We start from the raw sequence: 22,292 nt of genomic DNA, 5'->3' as shown, positions 1-22,292 counted from the left end.
TAGGCCACAAAGAAAGCCTTAGCAAATTTAAGAAAACTGAAATCACATCAAGCACCATTTCCAACCACAACACTATGAGATTAGAAATCAACAACCAGAAAAAAACTGTAGGGGAGATTGGTTCAAGATGGTAGAGTAGAAGGACATGCTCTCACTCCCTCTTTCGACAACACTGGAATCACAACTAACTGCTGAACATTCATCGACAGGAAGACACTGGAACTCACCGAAAAAGATACCCCACATGCAAAGACAAGGAGAAGTTGCAATGAGATGGTAGGAGGGGAGCTATCGCAATAACATGAAACCCAATAACTGCTGGTTGGGTGACTCACAAACTAGAGAATACTTATACCACAGAAGTCCACCCACTGGAGTGAAGGTTCGGAGCCACACGTCAGGCTTCCCAGACTGGGGGTCTGGAAAGGGGAGGAGAAATTCCTAGAGAATCAGACTTTGAAGGCTAGCACGATTTGATTGCAGGACTTCGGCAGGACTGAGTTAAACAGACTCCACTCTTGGAGGGCATACACAAAGTAGTGTGTGCCTCAGGACCCAGGGGAAGGAGCAGTGACCCCATAGGAGACTGAACCAGACCTACCTGCTAGTGTTGGAGGATCTCCTGCAGAGGCAGGGGTAAGATGTGGCTCACCACAGGGACAAGGACACTGGCAGCAGAAGTTCTGGGAAGTACTCTTTGGCGTGAGCCCTCCCAGAGTCTGCCATTAGCTCCACAAAAGAGCCCAGGTAGCCTCCAGTGTTGGGTCGCCTCAGGCCAAACAACCAACAGGGAGGGACCCCAGCCCCACCCATCAGCAGACAAGTGGATTAAAGTTTTACTGAGCTCTGCCCACCAGAGCAACATCCAACTCTACCCACCACCAGTCCCTCCCATCAGGAAACTTGCACAAGCCTCTTAGATAGCCTCATCCACCAGAGGGCAGACAGCAGAAGCAAGAAGAACTACAATCCTGCAGCCTGTGGAACAAAAACCACATTCACAGAAAGACAGACAAGATGAAAAGGCAGAGGGCTATGTACCAGATGAAGGAACAAGATAAAACCTCAGAAAAACAACTAAATGAAATGGAGATAGGCAATTTTCCGGAAAAAGAATTCAGAATAATGATAGTGAAGATGATCCAGGACCTCAGAAAAAGAATGGAGGCAAAGATTGAGAAGAGGCAAGAAATGTTTAAAAAAGACCTAGAAGAATTAAAGAACAAACAAACAGAGATGAACAATACAAGAACTGAAATAAAAACTACACTAGAAGGAATCAATAGCAGAATAACTGAGGCAGAAGAACGGATAAGTGACCTGGAAACAGAATGGTGGAATTCACTGCTGTGGAACAGAATAAAGAAAAAAGAATGAAAAGAAATGAAGACGGCCTAAGAGACCTCGGGGACAACATTAAATGCAACAACATTCGCATTATAGGGGTCCCAGAAGGAGAAGAGAGAGAGAAAGGACCCGAGAAAATATTTGAAGAGATTATAGTCAAAAACTTCCCTAACATGGGAAAGGAAATAGCCACCCAAGTCCAGGAAGTGCAGCGAGTCCCATACAGGATAAACCCAAGGAGAAACATTCCGAGACACATGGTAAACAAACTGGCAAAAATTAAAGACAAAGAAAAATTATTGAAACCAGCAAGGGAAAAACGACAAATAACATACAAGAGAACTTCCATAAGGTTAACAGCTAATTTCTTGGCAGAAACTCTACAAGCCAGAAGGGAGTGGCATGTTATACTTAAAGTGATGAAAGGGAAGAACCTACAACCAAGATTACTCTACCCAGGAAGGATCTCATTCAGATTCAACGGAGAAATCAAAAGCTTTACAGACAAGCAAAAATTAAGAGAATTCAGCACCACCAAACCAGCTCTACAACAAATGCTAAAGGAACTTCTCTAAGTGGGAAACACAAGAAAAGGATCTACAAAAACCCAAAACAATTAAGAAAATGGTAATTGGAACATATATATCAATAATTACCTTAAAAATCAATGGATTAAATGCTCCAACCAAAAGACGCAGGCTTGCTGAATGGATACAAAAACAAGACCCATATATATGCTGTCTAAAAGAGACCCATTTCAGACCTAGGGACACATACAGACTGAAAGTGAGGGGATGGAAAAAGATATTCCATGCAAATGGAAATCAATAGAAAGCTGGAGTAGCAATACTCATATCAGACAAAATAGACTGTAAAATAAAGAATGTTACAAGAGACAAGAAAGGACACTATGTAATGATCAATCCAAGAAGAAGATATAACAATTATAAATACATATGCACCCAACATAGGAGCACCTCAATACATAAGGCAACTTCTAACAGCTCTAAAAGAGGAAATCGACAGTAACACAATAGTGGGGGACTTTAACACCTCACTTACACCAATGGACAGATCATCCAAACAAAAAATTAATAAGGAAACATAAGCATTAAATGACACAACAGACCAGAGAGATTTAATTGATATTTATAGGACATTCCATCCAAAAACAGCAGATTACACTTTCTTCTCAAGTGTGCATGGAACATTCTCCAGGATAGATCACATCTTGGGTCACAAATCAAGCCTCAGTAAATTTAAGAAAATTGAAATCATATCATGCATCTTTTCTGACCACAATGCTATGAGATTAGAAATGAATTACAGGGAAAAAACATAAAAAACACAAACGCATGGAGGCTAAACAATACGTTACTAAATAACCAAGATATCACTGAAGAAATCAAAGAGGAAATCAAAAAATACCTAGAGTCAAATGACAATGAATACACGACAATGCAAAACCTATGGGATGCAGCAAAAGCAGCTCTAAGAGGGAAGTTTATAGCTATACAAGCCTACCTCAAGAAACAAGAAAAATCTCAAATAAACAAATTAACGTTACACCTAAAGGAACTAGAGAAAGAAGAACAAACAAAACCCAAAGTTAGCAGAAGGAAAGAAGTCATAAAGATCAGAGCAGAAATAAATGAAACACAAAGAAGAGAAACAATAGCACAGATCAATAAAACTAAAAGCTGGTTCTTTGAGAAGATAAACAAATTGATAAACCATTAGCCATACTCATCAAGAAAAAGAGGGAGAGGACTCAATCAACAAAATTAGAAATGAAAAAGGAGAAGTTACAACAGACACCGCAGAAATACAAAGCATCCTAAGAGACTACTACAAGCAACTCTATGCCAATAAAATGGACAACCAGGAAGAAATTGAACATATGAACAGACCAATCACAAGTAATGAAATTGAAACTGGGATTAAACATCTTCCAACAAACCAAAGTCCAGGACCAGATGGCTTTACAGGTGAATTCTATCAAACATTTAGAGAGGAGCTAACACCAATCCTTCTTAAACTCTTCCAAAAAATTGCAAAGGAAGGAAAACTCCCAACCTCATTCTATGAGGCCACCATCACCCTGATACCAAAACCAGACAAAGATAGTACAAAAAAAGAAAATTACAGACCCTTTTCACTGATAAATATAGATGCAAAAATCCTCAACAAAATACTAGCAAACACAATCCAACAACACATTAAAAGGATCATACAACACGATCAAGTGGGATTTATCCCAGAGATGCAAGGATTCTTCAATATATGCAAATCAGTCACTGTGATACACCATATTAACAAATTGAAGAATAAAAATCACATGATCATCTCAATAGATGCAAAAAAAGCTTTTGAAAATTCGACACCCATTTATGATAAAAACTCTCCAGAAAGTGGGCATAGAGGGAACCTACATCGACATAATAAAGGCCATATATGACAAACCCACAGCAAACATCATTCTCAATGGTGAAAAACTGAAAGCATTTCCTCTAAGATCAGGAATAAGACAAGGATGTCCACTCTCGCCACTACTATTCAACATAGTTTTGGAAATCCTAGCCACGGAAATCAGAGAAGAAAAAGAAATAAAAGGAATACAAATTGGAAAAGAAGAAGTAAAACTGTCACTGTTTGCAAATGACATGATACTACACACAGAGAATCCTAAATATCTCACCAGAAAGCTACTAGAGCTAATCAGTGAATTCGGTAAAGTTGCAGGATACAAAATTAATGTACAGAAATCTCTTGCATTCCTATACACTAATGATGAAAAATCTGAAAGAGAAATTAAGGAAACACTCCCATTTACCACTGCAACAAAAAGAATAAAATACCCAGGAATAAACTACCTAGGGAGACAAAAGACCTATACGCAGAAAAGTATAAGACACTGATGAAAGAAATTACAGATGATACCAACAGATGGAGAGATATACCATGTTCTTGGATTGAGAGAATCAATATTGTGAAAATGACTATAATACCCAAAGCAATCTATAGATTCATTGCAATCCCCATCAAATTACCAATGGCATTTTTTACAGAACTCGAACAAAAAGTCTTAAAATTTGTATGGAGACACAAAAGATCCCGCATAGCCAAAGCAGTCTTGAGGGAAAAAAACGGAGCTGGAGGAATCAGACTCCCTGACTTCACACTATACTACAGAACTACAGTAGTAAGACAATATGCTACTGGCACAAAAACAGAAATAGAGATCAATGGAACAGGATAGAAAGCCCAGAGATAAACCCATGCACCTATGGTCAACTAATTATGACAAAAGAGGCAAGGATATACAATGGAGAAAAGACAGTCTCTTCAATAAGTGGTGCTGGGAAAACTGGACAGCTACATGTAAAAGAATGAAATCAGAACACGCCCTAACATCATACACAAAAATAAACTCCAAATGGATTAGAGACCTAAATGTAAGACCGGACACTATAAAACTCTTAGAGGAAAACATAGGAAGAACACTCTTTGACATAAATCACAGCAAGATCTTTTTTGACCCACCTCCTAGAGTAATGGAAATAAAAACAAAAATACACAAGTGGGACCTAATCAAACTTAAAAGCTTTTGCACAGAAAAGGAAACCATAAATAAGATGAAAAGACAACCCTCAGAATGGGAGAAAGTATTTGCAAATGAATCATCAGACAAAGCATTAATCTCCGAAATATATAAACAGCTCATGCAGCTCAATATTAAAAAAAAAATAAACAACCCAATCAAAAAGTGGTCAGAAGACCTAAATAGACATTTCTCCTAAGAAGACATACTGATAGCCAAGAAGCACATGAAAAGCTGCTCAACATCACTAATTATTATAGAAATGCAAATCAAAACTACCATGAGGTATCACCTCACACCAGTTAGAATGGGCATCATCAGAAAATCTAAAAACAAGAAATGCTGGAGGGGGTGTGGTGAAAAGGGAACCCTCCTGCACTGCTGGTGGGAATTTAAATTGCTATAGCCACTATGGAGAACAGTATGGAGGTTCCTTAAAGAACTAAAAATAGAATTATCATATCACCCAGCAATTCCACTACTGGGCATATACCCAGAGAAAACCATAATTCAAAAAAACACATGCACCCCAGTGTTCACTGCAGCACTATTTACAATAGCCATGTCATGGAATCAACCTAAATGCCCATTGACAGATGAAAGAAGATGTGGTACACATATACAATGGGATATTACTCAGCCATAAACAGGAACTAAATTGGGTCATTTGTAGAGATGTGGATGCATCTAGAGAGTGTCATACAGAGTGAAGGAAGTCAGAAGGAGGAAAACAAATATTGTATATTAACGCATATACGTGGAACCTAGAAAGTGGTACAGATGAACCGGTTTGCAGAGCAGAAATTGAGACACAGAAGTAGAGAAAAAACATATGGACACCAAGAGGGGAAAGCGGCGGGTGGTGGGGATTGGGGTATGATGAATTGGGAGATTGGGATTGACATGTATACACTGATGTATATAAAATGGATGACTAATAAGAAAAATAAAACTGTAAATAATACAAACACATGGAGGATAAACAATATGCTACTAAGCAACTGAAGGATCACTGAAGAAATCAGAGGAAATCAAAATATACCTAGAGACAAATGATCCAACAAAAGCACGACAATCCAAAATCTATGGGGCACAGCAAAAGTAGTTTTAAGTGGGAAGTTTATAGCAATACACTCTTACCTCAGGAAACAAGAAAAATCTCAAATGAACAACCTAACCTTACACCTAAAGCAACTAGAGAAAAAAGAACAAACAAAACCCAAAGAAAGTAAAGAAATCATAAAGATCAGAGCAGAAATAAGAAAAGATAAACAAAATTGATAAACCTTTAGCCAGAGTCATCAAGAGAAAAAAGGGAGAGGGATCAAATCAGTAAAATTAGAAATGAAAAAGGAGTAGTTACAACAGACACCATAGAAATACAAAGGTTCATAAGACACTACTACAAGCAACTATGCAACTATATGCCAATAAAATGGACAACTAGAAGAAATGCACAAATTCTTAGAAGGGTACAATCTCCCAAGAGTGAAACAGGAAGAAATAGAAAATATGAACAGACCAATCACAAGTAATGAAATTGAATCTGTGATTTAAATACTCCCAAGAAAAAGTCCAGGGCCAGATGGCTTCACAGGCAAATTCTATCAAACATTTAGAGAAAACTTAACACTAATCCTTCAGGACATATTCAAAAAAATTGCAGATGAAGAAACACTCCCAATCTTATTCTATGAGGCCACCCTCAGGCTGATAACAAAACCAGACAAAGATACCACAAAAAAGAAAATTACAGGCCAATATCACTGATGAACACAGATGCAAACACCCTCAACAAAATACTAGCAAACCCAATCCAACAATACATTAAAAGGATCATACACCACAATCAAGTGGGATTTATCCCAGGGATGCAAGGACTTTTCAATACATGCAAATCACTCAATGTGATACACCATACTAACAAACTGAAGAATAAAAACCATATGATCATCTCAATAGATGCAGAAAAAGCTTTTCACAAAATTCAACACCCATTTATGATAAAAAAACTCTCCAGAAAGTGGGCATAGAGGGAACCTACCTCAACATAATAAAGGCCATGTACAACAAACCCACAGCTAACCTCATGCTCAACAGTGAAACGTTAAAGCATTCCCTCTAAGATCAGGAACAAGGCAAAGATGTCCATTGTCACCACTTTTATTCAACATAGTCTTGGCAGTCCTAGCCACGGCAATCAGAGAAGAAAAAGAACTAAAAGGAATCCAATCACTGTTTGCAGATGACATGATACTATACAAAGAAAATTCTAAAGACACTACCAGGAAACTACTAGAGCTCATCAATGATTTCAGTAAAGTTGTAGGATACAAAATTAACACACAGAAATCTGTTGCATTTCTATACACTAACAATAAAAGGTCAGAAAGGGAAATTAAGGAAACAATTTCATTTATCATCACATCAAAAATAATAAAGTACTTGGAATAAACCTACCCAAGGAGGTAAAAGAACTGTACTCAGAAAACTATAAGACACTGATGAAAGAAATCAAAGATGACGCAAACATTTGGAAAGATATACTGTGTTCTTGGATTGGAAGAATCAATATTGTCAAAATGACTGTACTACCCAAGGCAATCTACAGATTCAGTGCAATCCCTATCAAATTACCAATGGCATTTTTCACAGAACTAGAACAAAAAAATTTTTAACTTGTGTGGAGACAAAAGAGACCCTGAATAGCCAAAGAAATCTTGAGAAAGAAAAACAGAGCTAGAGGAATCAGGTGCCCTGACTTCAGACTATACTATAAAGCTACAGTCATCAAAACCATATGGTACTGGCACAAAAATAGACATATGGATCAATGGAACCAGATAGAAAGCTCAGAAATAAACCCACCCACCTTTGGGCAATTAATCTATGACACAGGAGGCAAGACTATACAATGGAGAAAAGACAGTCTGTTCAATAAATAGTGCTGGGAACACTGAACAGCTACATGTTAAAAAATGAAGTTAGAACATTCTTTAACCCCATACACAAACATAAAAACCTAAATGTAAGACCAGATACTATAAAACTCTTAGAGGAACACTCTTTGACATAAATCGCAGCAATATCTTTTTCAATCCATCTCCTAGAGTAATGGAAATAAAAAACAAAGATAAACAAATGGGACCTAATTAAACTCAAATCCTTTTGCACAGCAAAGGAGACCATAAGCAAAATGAAAATACAACCTCAGAATGGGAGAAAATATTTCCAAACGATGAGACTATAAAGGGATTAATCTCTAAAACTTACAAACAGCTCATGCAGCTCAATATCAAAAAAACAAGCAACACAGTAAGAAAATGGGCAGAAGACCTAAATAGACATTTCTCCAAAGAAGACATACAGATGGCCAAGAGACACATGAAAAGATGCTCAACGTCGCTAATTATTAGAGAAATGCAAATCAAAACCACAATGAAGTATCACCTCACACCAGTTAGAATGGGCATCATCAGAAAATCTACAAACAACAAATGCTGGAAAGGGTGTGGAGAAAAGGGAACCCTCCTTACACTGTTGGTGGGAATGTAAATTGATACAGCCACTATGGAGAACAGTATGGAAGTTCCTTAAGAAAGAAATAATAGAGCTACCATATGATCCAGCAATCTCACTCCTGGGCATACGTCCAGAGAAAAACATGGTTCAAAAGGATACATGCACCCCAGTGTTCACTGCAGCACTGTTTACAATAGCCAAGACATGGAAGCAAACTAAATGTCCATTGACAGATGAATGAATAAAGAAGATGTGGTACATATATTCAATGGAATATAATTCAGCCATTAAAAGGAATGAAATAATGTTATTTGCAGCAACATGGATGGACCTGGAAATTCTTATACTAAGTGAAGTAAATCAGACAGAGAAAGACAATTATTATATATTGCTTACATGTGGAATCTAAAAATAATGATACAAATGAACTTATTTACAGAACAGAAACAGACTCACAGACTTAGAAAATGAACTTATGGTTACCAGAGGGGAGAAGGATGGGGTGGGAGGAGGGATAGATTGGGAGATTGGGATTGACATGAACACACTGCTATATTTTAAAAACGTAACCAACAAGGACCTACCTACCATACAGCACAGGGAATTCTGTTCAATACTCTGTAATAACCTAAACAGGAACAGAATTTGAAAAAGAATAGATACCTGTATATGTTTAACTGAATCACTTTGCTGTACACCAGAAACTAACACAACATTGTTAATCAACTACACTCCAATGTAAAATAAAAATTTTAAAAAGTAAAATAAAAACAAGGAATTAAAAAAAAACAAATATATTGCAACAAATTGGACAACCTGTAAGAAATGGACAAGTTTCTAAAACGTACAGCCCACCAAAACTGAATCAAGAAGAAATAGATATTCTGAACAAATTGATCACTAGAAGTGAAATAGAACCTGTAATTTAAAAAACTCCCTGGAAACAAAAGTCCAGGACTAGATGGCTTCACTGGGGAATTCTGCCAAACATGCAAAAAGAATGTATATCAATCCTTCTCAAACTTTTCCGAAAGACTGAAGAGGAGGGAATACCCCCAAAGTCGTTCTATGAAGCCACCATCACCCTGATGCCAAAACCCGACAAAGACAATACCAAAATAGAAAATCACTGACCATATCTTTGATGAATATAGATGCAAAAATTCTCAACAAAACATTAGCAAACTGAATCCAACAACACATAAAAAAGATCATACTCAGCCATAAAAAGAAACGAAATTGAGCTATTTGTAATGAGGTGGATAGACCTAGAGTCTGTCATACAGAGTGAAGTAAGTCAGAAAGAAAAAGACAAATACCGTATGCTAACACATATATATGGAATTTAAGAAAAAAATGTCATGAAGAACCTAGGGGTAAAGCAGGAATAAAGATGCAGACCTCTTAGAGAACGGACTTGAGGTTATCGGGAGGGGGAAGGGTGAGCTGTGACAGGGCGAGAGAGAGTCATGGGCATATACACAGTAACAAACGCAGTAAGGTAGATAGCTAGTGGGAAGCAGCCGCATGGCACAGGGATATTGGCTCGGTGCTTTGTGACAGCTAGGAGGGGTGGGATAGGGAGGGTGGGAGGGAGGGAGACGCAAGAGGGAAGACATATGGGAACATATGTTTATGTATGACTGATTCACTTTGTTATAAAGCAGAAACTAACACACCATTGTAAAGCAATTATACCCCAATAAAGATGTTAAAAAAAAAAAAAAAAAGATCATACACTATAATCAAGGTGGATTCATCCCAGGGTCACAAGGATCATTCAACATATGCAAATCAATCAATTTGATACACCACACCAACAAATGCAATGACAAAACCACACGATCATCTCAATAGAAGCAGAAAAAGCATCTGACAAAATTCAACATCCATTCATGATAAAAAAAAAAAACCCTCTTACGAAAGTGGGTATACAGGGAACATATCTCAACGTAATAAAAGCTATTTAGGACAACCTTACAGCCAACATAATACTCAACAGTGAAATGTTTAAAATCTTCCTGCTAAAATCTAGAGCAAGACAAGGAAGCCCACCCTCACCACTTCTACTCAACATAGTATTGGAAGTCCTAGTCACAGCAATCAGGTGAGAGAAAGAAAGAAAACGTATCCACATTGGAAGGGAAGAGGTAAATTTGTCATTATGCATAGATAATGTGATACTATGTTAGAAAATCCTAAAGATGCCACACAAAAACTACTAGAACTGAAAATCAGGTTCAGCAATGTAGCAGGATATAAGATTAACATACAGAAATCTGTTGCATTTCTTTATGCTAACAATGAAAGGGAAGGGAAAGTCAAAAACAATCACTTTTAAAATCACATCAAAAAGAATGAAATGCTTAGGAATAAACCTGAAAAAGGAGGTGAAAGACATATGCTGAGAACTATGAAGCATTGATAAAGACAACAGAGGATGATTTAAAGAAATGGAAAGATATCCCATGCTCTTGCTCCACACAATGGAATACTACTCAGCCATAAAAAAGAATGAAATCATGCCATCTGCGGCAACATGGATGGACGAGAGATGATCATACTAGGTGAAGTAAGTCAGAGACAAATTCCATATAATATCACTTTTATGTAGAATCTAAAGTATGATACAAATGAACTTATTTACAAAGCCAAAACAGACTCATAGACATAAAAAACTAACTTATGGTTACCAAAGGGGAAAAGGGCTGGGGAGGGATAAATTAGGGGTTTGGGATTAGCAGGTATAAACTACTATAAATAAAATAGATAAACAACAAGTCCTATTGTATAGCACGGGGAACTATATTCAATATATTGTTATAATCTACAATGGAAAAGAATAGGAAGAAAAAAAATATATATATATATAAATGCATAACTGAATCACTTTACTGTACACCGGACACTAACATAACATTGTAAATCAACTATACTTCAGTTAAAAACACAAAACCAAATAACTACCAACAAGTCCCTCTTCACAGCACCAGATCAGTGTTTTCCATCATCTGAATGCAACTTCAAACTACACAAGTAAACTCAGGTTTGTGACACCCAATCATTTCAGAGAAAATAATTTTTCTTTTCTGCAAGCCAGTGTTGTATAAGTTTTGGTATACTGTAAATCATCATTTTCATGTCCTATAGCAACCAGAGATTTCATAACCACTTGCAACCCTAAAATAGGCGTTTGTTGTTGCCGTTTTTAGCTTTCTGTGAATGGAATTCCTCATTAACACTTATCCTTTTTGGATTTTTTTTTTACTTTTAGCTTTTATGTACATTTTTAAGACTATAGTACATACAAATATGAGTGTGATTTATTGCTGTTTTCAGTAGATGGTAATTGAGGTGACGTTAGATGTGGTTTTTTCCTCCTGTTCTATGGGGAAAAGTTTGATGAAGAACCTATGAACATGGGCAGACTGTATGGGCTATTTTATCACGTATAACAGAGCTGACCTTCAGACTAAGTCCCCCATTAGTCACTCTGCCACCTGGGCCAGTGGAAGGAAACGTGGACACTGGAGCCAACAGACTTGGATTTGAATCCTGACTACACAGCTACTGCTGAGTGATCTGTGTCACCAACAAAGCCTCTGAGTCGTAAGTGTCCTTGTCTATAGAACCAGGTATAATACTATTCAGTAGGATTTAAGATTTAATATGGCATTGCATGTGAAGAACAGGTTACTTGGAACCACTCTTACAAATATTGGCCTTTGCTTCCCCTTTTGCTTATTTGTTCCATAAAGCTGGGCTGTTCAAACCTCCACATTATTTATTCTGCTAGCCAAAAGTTAGAATCACAAACTGCACTTAAACATACGAATATTGCATTTCTTAAAAACAAATGTCTAATTCCAGCTGGTGTCAAACTCAATAGAACATTTGTCCTACATTTTCCCCAGCACCAAAGTTTGCTTCAATACCATCCGCAGCACACAGATATCCCAGGAACCTAAAGAATCCATCTAGAAGCCAATTCCTTTTGTCCCAAACCAAGGAGTTGCAAAAGCAGCTAGAGAAGGAGCTTGAAAGCAGAGGAAAACGTCTTGTCCATGGCACATGATTACCTTTAACAACCAGCTCCTGTTTCAAATTTAGCCTCCTGTGCCCTCAGCTGTAGCTCCCAAATACCAACACACTGGGCGTTAGGATTTCAATAGAAATTTTGTGGAGGCCGCAAACATTTAGTTCACAAAATCTGCACTTACCTGGATCCCCCTGTCTTGCTGTCATCATCACAGCACTTTCAAGACCCTCACTGGAGACTAGGGCTGGGAGGCCAAGTATGGTCCAGGGCACATCTCTCATACTCCAGGAGCTTACAGCCTAGTGGAGAGAAGATTGGGTACTTATTAAATACTTATTAATATCAACAGCTCCCGTTTATTGAGAACTTACTATATGGCACCCTTAGGCACTGCTTTAAATGCAAACCCTGCACCAACTCACTTAATCCCCATGACAACTCTGAGATGATCCCTGGCATTTTACAAATGAGGAAACTGAGTGAGGCACCGAGGGATTAAGAAGCTTACACAGACCTAATCAAATTTATAAGCTTTTGCACAGCAAAGGAAACCATAAATAAAACAAAAAAACAAGCTGTGGAATGGAAGAAAGTATTTGCAAACAATGCAAATGACAAGGGCTTAATTTCCAAAAAATACAAACAGCTCACACAACTCAATAACAAAAAAACAACCCAATCAAAAAATGAGCAGGGGCTTCCCTGGTGGCACAGTGGTTGGGAGTCCACCTGCCGATGCAGGGGACACGGGTTCGTGCCCCGGTCCGGGAGGATACCACGTGACACAGAGCGGCTGGGCCCATAAGCCATGGCCGCTGAGCCTGCGCGTCCAGAGCCTGTGCTCCGCAACGGGAGAGGCCACAACAGTGAGAGGCCCGCGTATTGCAAAAAAAAAAAAAAAAAAAAAAGAGCAGAAGACCTAAATAGACTTTTCTCTAAAAAAGACACATAGATCGCCAATAGGTACATGGAAAAGGTGTTCAACATCGTTAATTATTAGAGAAAGGCAAATCACAACTATAAAGATGTATCATCTGACACTAGTCAGAATGTCCATCATCAAAAAATCTACAAATAATAAATGCTGGATGGGTGTGGAGAAGAAGGAACCCTCCTACACTGTTGTTGGGAATGTAAATTTGTGCAGCCACTATGGAGAACAGAATGGAGTTTCCTTAATAAACTAAGAATACAGTTACCATATGATATAGCAATCCCACTCTTGGGCATATATCCGGAGAAAACTCTAATTTGAAAAGATACATACACCCCAATGCTCATAACTGCACTATTTACAATATTCAAGACATGGAAGCAACCTAAATGTCCATCAACTGATGAATGGATAAAGATGTGGTATATACACAACAGAATACTACTCAGCCTTAAAAAAAGAATGAAATAATGTCATTTTCAGCAACATGCATGGACCTAGAGATTATCATACTAAGTGAAGTAAGTCAGACAGAGAAAGACAGTAATTCCATGTTATCACATAAATGTGGAATCTAAAATATGATACAAATGAACTCATTTACAAAACAGAAACAGACTCACAGACATAGCGAACAAACTTATGGTTACCAAAGGGAAAGGGGGGATAAATTAGGAGTTTGGGATTAACTTTAAAAAAAAAAAGAAGCTTGCACAGTCACAGACTTTGAAAATGATAAAGCGGGATTCAAACCTTGCTCCGTCTGTGGTCTTCTTTCAACACTAAAGAGCATGGAAGTTCAGAGGTCGACTTCTTGGCTTCAGAGCCTGCCTCCAGGGGATGCTGAGAACGTTCCTCCATCGCTCTTGAGCCTGGACTTCTTCATCGTTAAACGGGCATGATTGCCACCACGTGGAATTGCTGCAGGAATTAAAGACCACAGGTGAATGTGCTTGGTGAGTATCAACGTCCTCAGTGAGGACTGCAGACCACGGGGCCTTCTTTCTGCCCCCGAGGTAAGCGCTTTGGGAGTTCTAAGAGCAGAAGTACACACTTGGTTGAGGTGATGGCAGGGAAGCCTGGGGTGGTGAGAGGGGGCTTCTGCAGGTGGCGGAGCAGGATGTTTCGCAGGAAGGGAAGTCAGGGAGATCCTCTCCAGCAGAAGAGCTCCCGGGGCGGGGAGGAACAGTGGGAGCAGGGAGCGCCCAGTGGCTGTGGCTCTGCCCAGTGTCAGTGCCCCACGGGGGCGCAGCTCAGAGGGAGAGGCTGGGCTCGGTGGGCCCATACCTATTGGGCATCTGCGCTAGGGTGATCTGGGTGAGGCTGGGCAGCAACTGGCTCTGGACGGAGGGCAAAGCCCAGGCCCGTGTTCCCTGCAGCCCAGGAGCCAGGAGCTCATTAAAGAGGAGAGAAGGAGCAATTACCTGCAAACTTCAGAAGGCAAAAGACCAGAAGGAGCGGGGCCGGGGGAGGGTGGGTCTCTTCCTGGGGCCCCGGCAGCGGCAGTGTGCCAGGACGCAGAGGGGATGAAAGGAAGATGGAGACAGCTTCCGGGGTCAGGACGGGGTCAGTCAATGAACCAGGTGGCCCGGAAAGCTGGGGAGAGTGGCTTAGGCTTGATATGACCTGTAATGGGGAGCTCTGGGGAATCTGGAGCAAGGGAGGGGCAGGCTTCAAAGGGAGGAAGGGGCTTCTGGTAACTGGATGGGCGGGGCTTGAGCGGGAGGGAAGGAAACCCCAGGGCGGTGCTGTCAGATAGAAATATAACGCCAAGCCCCTGTGTAATTTACAATTGTCTGATAGCCCATTAGAAACAGCAAAAGAGGTGAAATTAATTCTGATTATATATTTAACCCAATATACCAGAAAGATTTATCATTTCTACGTGAAATCAACGTAAACATCATTATTGAGATAACTCACATTTCTCTGGTGTTAAGTCTTCGAGGTCAGGAGTGTATCTCAGCCAGGACACAGGGATTCAGACTAGCCGTGTTCCTGGGGTCACAGGTGGCTCGTGGCTGCAGCATGGGACAGCGTGGGTCTAGACCGAGGAAAAGTTGGAGTGAAGTGGACGGCAGATGTGGCCCTTCCCAGGTTTCCGTCCTGTGCCCTTTTTAGCACTGCCACCCGCTGGAGGGCTGTGCTGTCCTTTGACCACGAGCTGTGAGCAAGGAAGTGCCCCTGGCCAGCCTCTTCTCTGCTCTGCAGAGCCCTGGGTCTCTGGTCTCCACTGCATACCCCGAGTTCAACGTTAGCCCTGGATTTCTCAGGGATAGTCCAAGAGAAGAGTTGTTTTGAGAAAATTAACTTCCCTGAAGCGCTCCCATCTTCTGAGGGCTGGGGTGGGCTGAGGAAGCGGGTTTTAAGTCCCTGGTAGCTGCTCAAAGCCCGTTAACGCGGCAGGTGGCGGAGATTTGACTTGGGAGCTACAGCTGAGGGCAGGGGAGGCTAATTTATCAATAAAACGAGCTAGTTGTTACAGGTTACCAGGTGCCATGGATAAGAGGTTTCCTTCTGCTTCCAAGCTCCTCCTCTTAGCCGCTTTGGCATCTCCTTGATTTGGGAGAAAAGGAATTGGCTTCCAGGCGAGTCTTTTACGTTCCTGGGATATTGGTGTGCTGTGGAGGGTATGAAACAAACTTTTGGTGCTGGGCAGCTCTGGGTTTGAGTTTCAGCGTTATGACCCCGAGAGAGCTGGGTCAACTTCCTGCCCCACAGTGTCCTTATCTGCGACGTGGGAACAGGAGTACATATGATTGGAGTGTTTATTCAAAGGATAAAACGGGAGAGAACGTGCGTGAAGCTCTTCACCTGGGACATGAGGGCTCCACAGATGGGAAATGATTTATGGGTCCCAATTACCATCATGACCATCGCTATTCATGGAGCGGGGCCTGGGCTGAGTTTGTGGTTTGGGTCGGGAGAAGCAACAGGAGAAGGATATGGGGGGATGAGGAGGGGTGCACAGAGGGATGTCTCCTTACACAGCCAGTCTGAAAGGGGGTCTCTGAGGGATGAAGGTGGAGCCAGAGGCCTCCAGATGGATAGGGCCTGAGTGCGGGAGGCCTGGGCGCTCGTCCGGGGCTGGCAGGCGAGCAGCTCTCCAGCCACAACTCTGAACTCTGTCTGGGGGTCATGTTCTTCCCCACAGGTTTCCAGCTCCACCTCCCACATCCAGAGTTACCCAAACATTTTCCAAACCAGCCTGACCCCTTTCTAATGTATTCCAGATGCACTTGCGAGAAATGGGGAAAATGCAGAGCCAAGGGGGAAGTTGCACGTTTAGAGCACCAGGTTGGGCCCAAAGATGCTGCCCAGTGGGTACCCGGCGCCAGGGGATGCGTTGCCTCCGTTCTTTCTCCTCCCGTGTCTCCCCCAGGAGAAGTCTTCCACAGCCCCTTCCCAGAGGCCCCACTCGGAGCTGCCCTTGGCGAGGCGGGGTTTGTCTCGGGCATGCACATTGACCCTCAGACCCATCAGTAGGGCTTGGGGTCACTCATTTTCTGAATATTTATTGAGCACCTACTATGATTTGCTTTGTACTTTTTTTTAATTGAGATAAAATTGACATGTTACCTTGTATTCGTTTCAGGGTACTCTATTGATGATTGATGATTTATAAAAACAGTTTTGATCTCACAAACTCCCTGAAAGGATCTAAAGGACCTCCCAGGGGTCCAGGGATCACACCTTGGGAACAATGTCTTTAAAGGAAAAGTACATATGTTGATGAGAGCTTCAAACAAGGCAACATGACCCAGCTAGGGGACAAGAGAGTAGATTGAAAAGGAGGCCATGGGCAAAGCATGTACAAAGGCCCAGTGGTGAGGGACAGCATGATACCCTAGAGGGACTGAAGGAACTACAAATTCTCTGTCTGGGGTATACCGGGGGCAGCTGCAAGTCACCCCACCCCTCAAATTCCTGTCACTAAAAAGTTATCGAGATGCCGAGTAGAGAGCTCATCTCTTCCCTCTTGGAGCTGACAGTCTGGGAGAGGGACAGGATATGCTTATTCCCACCCAGCATTACTGTGATATGTGCAGAGATTGGGGTGCTGGGTTTGATACGTGTGTGTGCAGGAGGGGCACAAATGTCAGATTTGGAAAGTCAAGGTGGCAGGGAGGCTTACGTTCAGTCTTGAAGGGTGAGTAGGGGTGATCCAGGCGTAGGGGGTGGTGTGTCTGTACCAAGCTGAAGGACAGCAGGGCTCAAAGGTCTGGAAGCAAGAGACAGCACGGGCTTTGGTGGGAATGGGAAGGGTACACCGTGGAGGGGTGGGGAGACTGGGAAGGGCGATGGCCATTCAGTGCAGTGTGCAGACCAGACCAGTCGACTCTGAGCTCTAAACCCACTGCGGTTTGTTGTTAAGATCACAGGCTAAATTCTAAGCCATGACTCCGTATTTTATCTCTTTGGACCGGGTTATAGAGGCTATACTGGTTGGAGTTTAGGAACACAGATTCTGGAGTCTGTCTGCCTGGGCTCAGATCCTAGGTCTGCTATAAACTACCTGTGTCACCTTGGATCAGTCACTCAACCTCTCTGTGACTCAGCTCCTCTGCCCTATAATAGGAATAATGCTAGTACCTACCACATATGATTACTGTAGGGGACCAGTGGTTATATGTACAGTTATAGGACTTAAGTATTATTCTTGACAAATTCCTCACCCCCAGGAGGGATACTCATCCCGACTTACCCACTTCAGGTGATGCTGTGGAAAGCATAGCATCTTAGCATTGGCAGCAGCCCTGGGGGTTTATCTGGTTCAAAGTCCCATGTGGTTCAGGTGATCTCCAGTGTCCCTGTCCCTCTGCCCATCCCGGACAAGTGGCTGTTTGGGCTGTGCTCGTGCATGCCCTGTGATGGAGTTGAGAGAACAGGTACTCAAGTGGATGCCTTTCATTCCTGGGAAGGAAACCAGAGGGAGAAATGGAGTCAGAAAAGTGCAAACCTAACATCTATACCCCTTTCTTCCACTTTAGGGAAAGTGATGCAAGTGTGTTTCAACCAAAAAAGAGAAAACCTTCCTCTAGATCTCTATCAGTTCTCTAAAGCACATGGCTGAGCGAAAGCCAAGCAAATCAGCCACGACAATGGAATGAACTGGAAGATCAGCTGTAACATAATCCAGCTCCAAAGATGGGAAAAACCACCAGGAGGAAGAAAAATAATGCAATGGGGTGGACAAGCTCTGTTGCTCTAAATGACACTGGTCCTGTGGCTTCAGAGCACACAGCTGTCACTTACGGTGAAGGGTACAGACCCCTCCTAACCCCGCCTGCCTCTGCGCTGGGGTCCAGTCTGGACACAGCCCTTCCATTCCAGTAACACTTGCTTCTGTGGGATCTGAAAAAGCGGGGCCCTCCCAGGCACTGGCCGTGTTGGTCACCCAACTCGCTCTTTTGAGAGCAGGTTCATCCAGTGGTAGATTACGGGATGAGGAGCCAGGCCTTCTCTCACAGGCCTTCTGGGCTGCTGAGACCCCCGGGCAGAGATGCATTCATGTTACCGAACCAAACTTGGGTCTGCTTGCCCGCGTGCAGTCAAGCCAATAAAGCCAAAAAAAGAATTATTTTTTCCAGTCACATCTGGCTTCTTTGACCCCATCAAATAACTTTATTCACACAAACGTCCCTAATTTACAAAGCCTCAGTCATTCATACACATTAGGGGGATATCTACAGTATTCAAGGAACTTCAATATAATGTATCCTACCAGCCCAAGTAAACCAAGTACCAAAAATATTCATATATAAAGTTGTTCACACATAGGTTCTAGATTACCAGCTTCTGTGCAAAAAGAGAAAATAAAGCAAGATAGATTTATTACCTAGCCTTTGAAACTAACCTTGTGCCTGGGTTGAAACTTCCCTTACACCCAAGCTGGTCTTTCAATAAAGTGAAGCTTTATGGTAAGCTGCCAGTACAAGAACAGGTGGCCCACGCTCAAAATCCCCCAACTCCCATACGGGTTTCAGCAAGGCCTTTTTAAAGGCCAGGTGAGGGAGGGGCATCCTAGGGTATGTGTGTGCACAGTTCTTGGATTGGTTCATGGTGAGGTAACAGGGCGGTGTCACAGGGGTTAACATTACCAATCCTTAGGCACCAGTAGGTCTGGGGGCTACGTGCTCATGGTCATCAAGTAGTTAATTTCTTCCATTTGGTGGTGGTTTAGCATCGGATAAACTCAGGAGATGTGCATCAGATACCATTATCTAGGTACTTCAGGGAGGAGCTAAAGCAGAGGACATGGGGGAGGGGTCTGTCCCCAGAAGGCCCCATAGGGTCCTGCTAGGTTATATTCAGTCCTCCGTCAGCCCCGAGATGCAGCTTCTGGTCTCCCTGCACTGAATCACCCACCCACCATGGCTTCTTTCCCTGCTCACCCCCATGGCTTCGTTTCAAAGGACAACCTTGTTATATGATGGAAAGACTGCCTACTGTGCCTTCCTGAGGCTTGTTTTACGACAACACTCAAAGGGGGTGCAGGCAGAAGAGCTTGGCATAGAAGACTGTTGGACGTCTGGAGCCGGACTGCACGGGTGTGAATCCTGCCCTCACCAGTTAAAGCTGAGCAATTGGGGCGAGTGACTTACTACAACACGCTCATCTGAAAAGGGCTTCCCTGGTGGCGCAGTGGTTGGGAGTCCGCCTGCTGATGCGGGGGACGCGGGTTCGTGCCCTGGTCCGGGAGGATCCCGCGTGCCGCGGAGCGGCTGGGCCTGTGGGCCATGGCCACTGAGCCTGCGCGTCCGGAGCCTGTGCTCCGCAACGGGAGAGGCCACAGCAGTGAGAGGCCCGCATACCGCAAAAAAATAAAATAAAAAGTAAGACCTACCCAGTAGGTTGTAAAGAAGGATAAAAGCACTTGGAATAGTAGCTGCTCAGTAGATATTTGTAAGGGTTGCTGTATGTCAGGCACTGTGCTCAACCCATTGTGTGTGTCACTTAGTCTGATGAGGGTGCCGTTGTAATTGTTCCCATTTGCAGGTGTCAGGTCAATTGCCTAAGCTCCCAGAACTAGGAAGGTCCACACCCAATTCCAAACGCCACGCTCTCACCTGGTTTCCATGTTCCTGTCAACAATAAATGGTTTCCAGTCTTCACTTTGCTACTTTCTGGTTGGGAGACTTTGGTTAAGCTGGTTCCTTCACCTAGGCCCTAATTTCCTCCTGCACTAAAAGATAACACGGGGAGGGCTTCCCTGGTGGCGCAGTGGTTAAGAATCCGTCTGCCAAGCGCAGGGCACACGGGTTCGAGCCTTGGTCCGGGAAGATGCCACATGCCTCAGAGCAACTAAGCCCGTGCGCCACAACTACTGAAGCCCGTGTGCCTAGAGCCCATGCTCTGCAACAAGAGAAGCCACCACAACGAGAAGCCCGCGCACCACAACTAGAGAAAGCCTGCGAGCAGCGACAAAGACGCAATGCAGCCAAAAAATATGATAATAATACGAGGACTTCCCTGGTGGTCCAGTGGTAGAGAATCCGCCTTCCAATGCGGGGCACTGGGGTTTGATCCCTGGTCAGGGAACTAGGATCCCACATGCCGGGGGGCAACTAAGCCTGCGTGCCACAACTACAGAGCCCACGCACCCTGGAGCCAGTGTGCCACAACTAGAGGAGGAGAAAACCCGCCGCCACAGCTAGAGAGAAGTCTGAGCGTCTCAACGAAGATCCTACGCGCCACAACTAAGACCCGATGCAGCCAAAAATCAATCAATCAATCAATCAATCTTTAAAAAAAAAAGGATAATGCAAAGCCTGAGATGTGTAGTGGAGAAGAATGTGACCATGAGGTTGGACTCCTGACTTGGCTTGAGATCGTGACTGGGCTCTGTTGCTCATTCTTGGGGAGAATTTGACCAAGACATTCCAATGTTCCTGCCTCTGTTTTCCCCATCTCTAAGAATGAAGTAATTTGCCCTGATGGCTTCTGAGGCTCCTCCTATATTGGACATTCTGAGCTGCTTCTGGGAAAGCTGAGGTCCAGAGAGGCTAAGAAAACAGCAGAGCACATAAGTGTCAGACCTTACAAAGCTGCCAGGGGCCTCCACTCACAGACTTGCTGAAAGGTGGCAAGGGAATCACAGGATGAGCCTTCTCTGGGAAGCCGTACCTGACTGAGAGGCCCTTCAAGTGTTGAAGATTGGGGGGTCACTGAATTCAGCCTGCCTGGCACTGAGTCCTGGCTTTGCCTCTTAGTTGCTGTGTATGTGACACTGTTGGATGAGCCACTTACTCTCTCTAAACTTCAGTTTCCCCATAGGTAAAATGGGGTAGTCAAGCCTCCTTCGTAGGGTTGCTGAGGGAGATGAGGTCATTCGTGCGATGTGCTCAGCACTGATCACACCGAGTCTAGCATGTAAAGTGCTGCCTGTGCCCGAGCCAGCCCACACTCTAGTCTCCTCGAGGTCAGGCACCTGTCTTCCCATATCTGTATCCCCAGGGCCTAGCACAGCCTCTGCCGTGCTCATCAAATGCCTCTGAAATAGGGCATAAGCTCCCTCCTGTTACAGTTGAGGAGTCTGAGACACAGAGAGGGAACGATCTGTGCCCAGACAGCCAGCGGGTGGAAAAAGCAGTACAGGATCCCTAGCTTCTAGATTTGAGCCAATGGTGTACCCATGGCAGTGCACAAAACCTCGGATTTTGTCAAGACAATCACCTGAAGGTGACTTGAAATGTCTTCACGGAGTGCCATGGAGTGGAGGGTGTGGATTTTAATACCTTTGGATCTGTACTGGACCTTGGGAGCTGGTAAACCCTTCTATAAAACTGGTTTTGATCACTTATGTGTAGAATCTAAAATATGGCACAGACGAACTTATCTATGAAACA

At 42.7% G+C, this 22,292-nt stretch overlaps 1 long non-coding RNA gene across 2 annotated transcripts in view; it reads right to left on the bottom strand.

Moving 5' to 3' along the window:
- The window catches only part of LOC307192507, a 46,817-nt gene extending 32,459 nt beyond the window's left edge, over positions 1–14,358 (bottom strand). For both annotated transcript variants that reach the window (XR_013830081.1, XR_013830082.1), the window contains exons 1-2: positions 14,197–14,358; positions 12,691–12,808 (exon numbers count right to left, since the gene is read on the bottom strand). This is a non-coding gene — a long non-coding RNA (uncharacterized lncRNA). The remainder of the gene's footprint in view (positions 1–12,690; positions 12,809–14,196) is intronic.
- Positions 14,359–22,292: the final 7,934 nt, after the last annotated feature.

The sequence above is a fragment of the Stenella coeruleoalba genome (genome assembly GCF_951394435.1).
Source record: "Stenella coeruleoalba genome assembly, chromosome: 10".
Lineage (NCBI taxonomy): Eukaryota > Metazoa > Chordata > Mammalia > Artiodactyla > Delphinidae > Stenella > Stenella coeruleoalba.
This window is presented reverse-complemented; position numbering and strand designations above follow the sequence as displayed.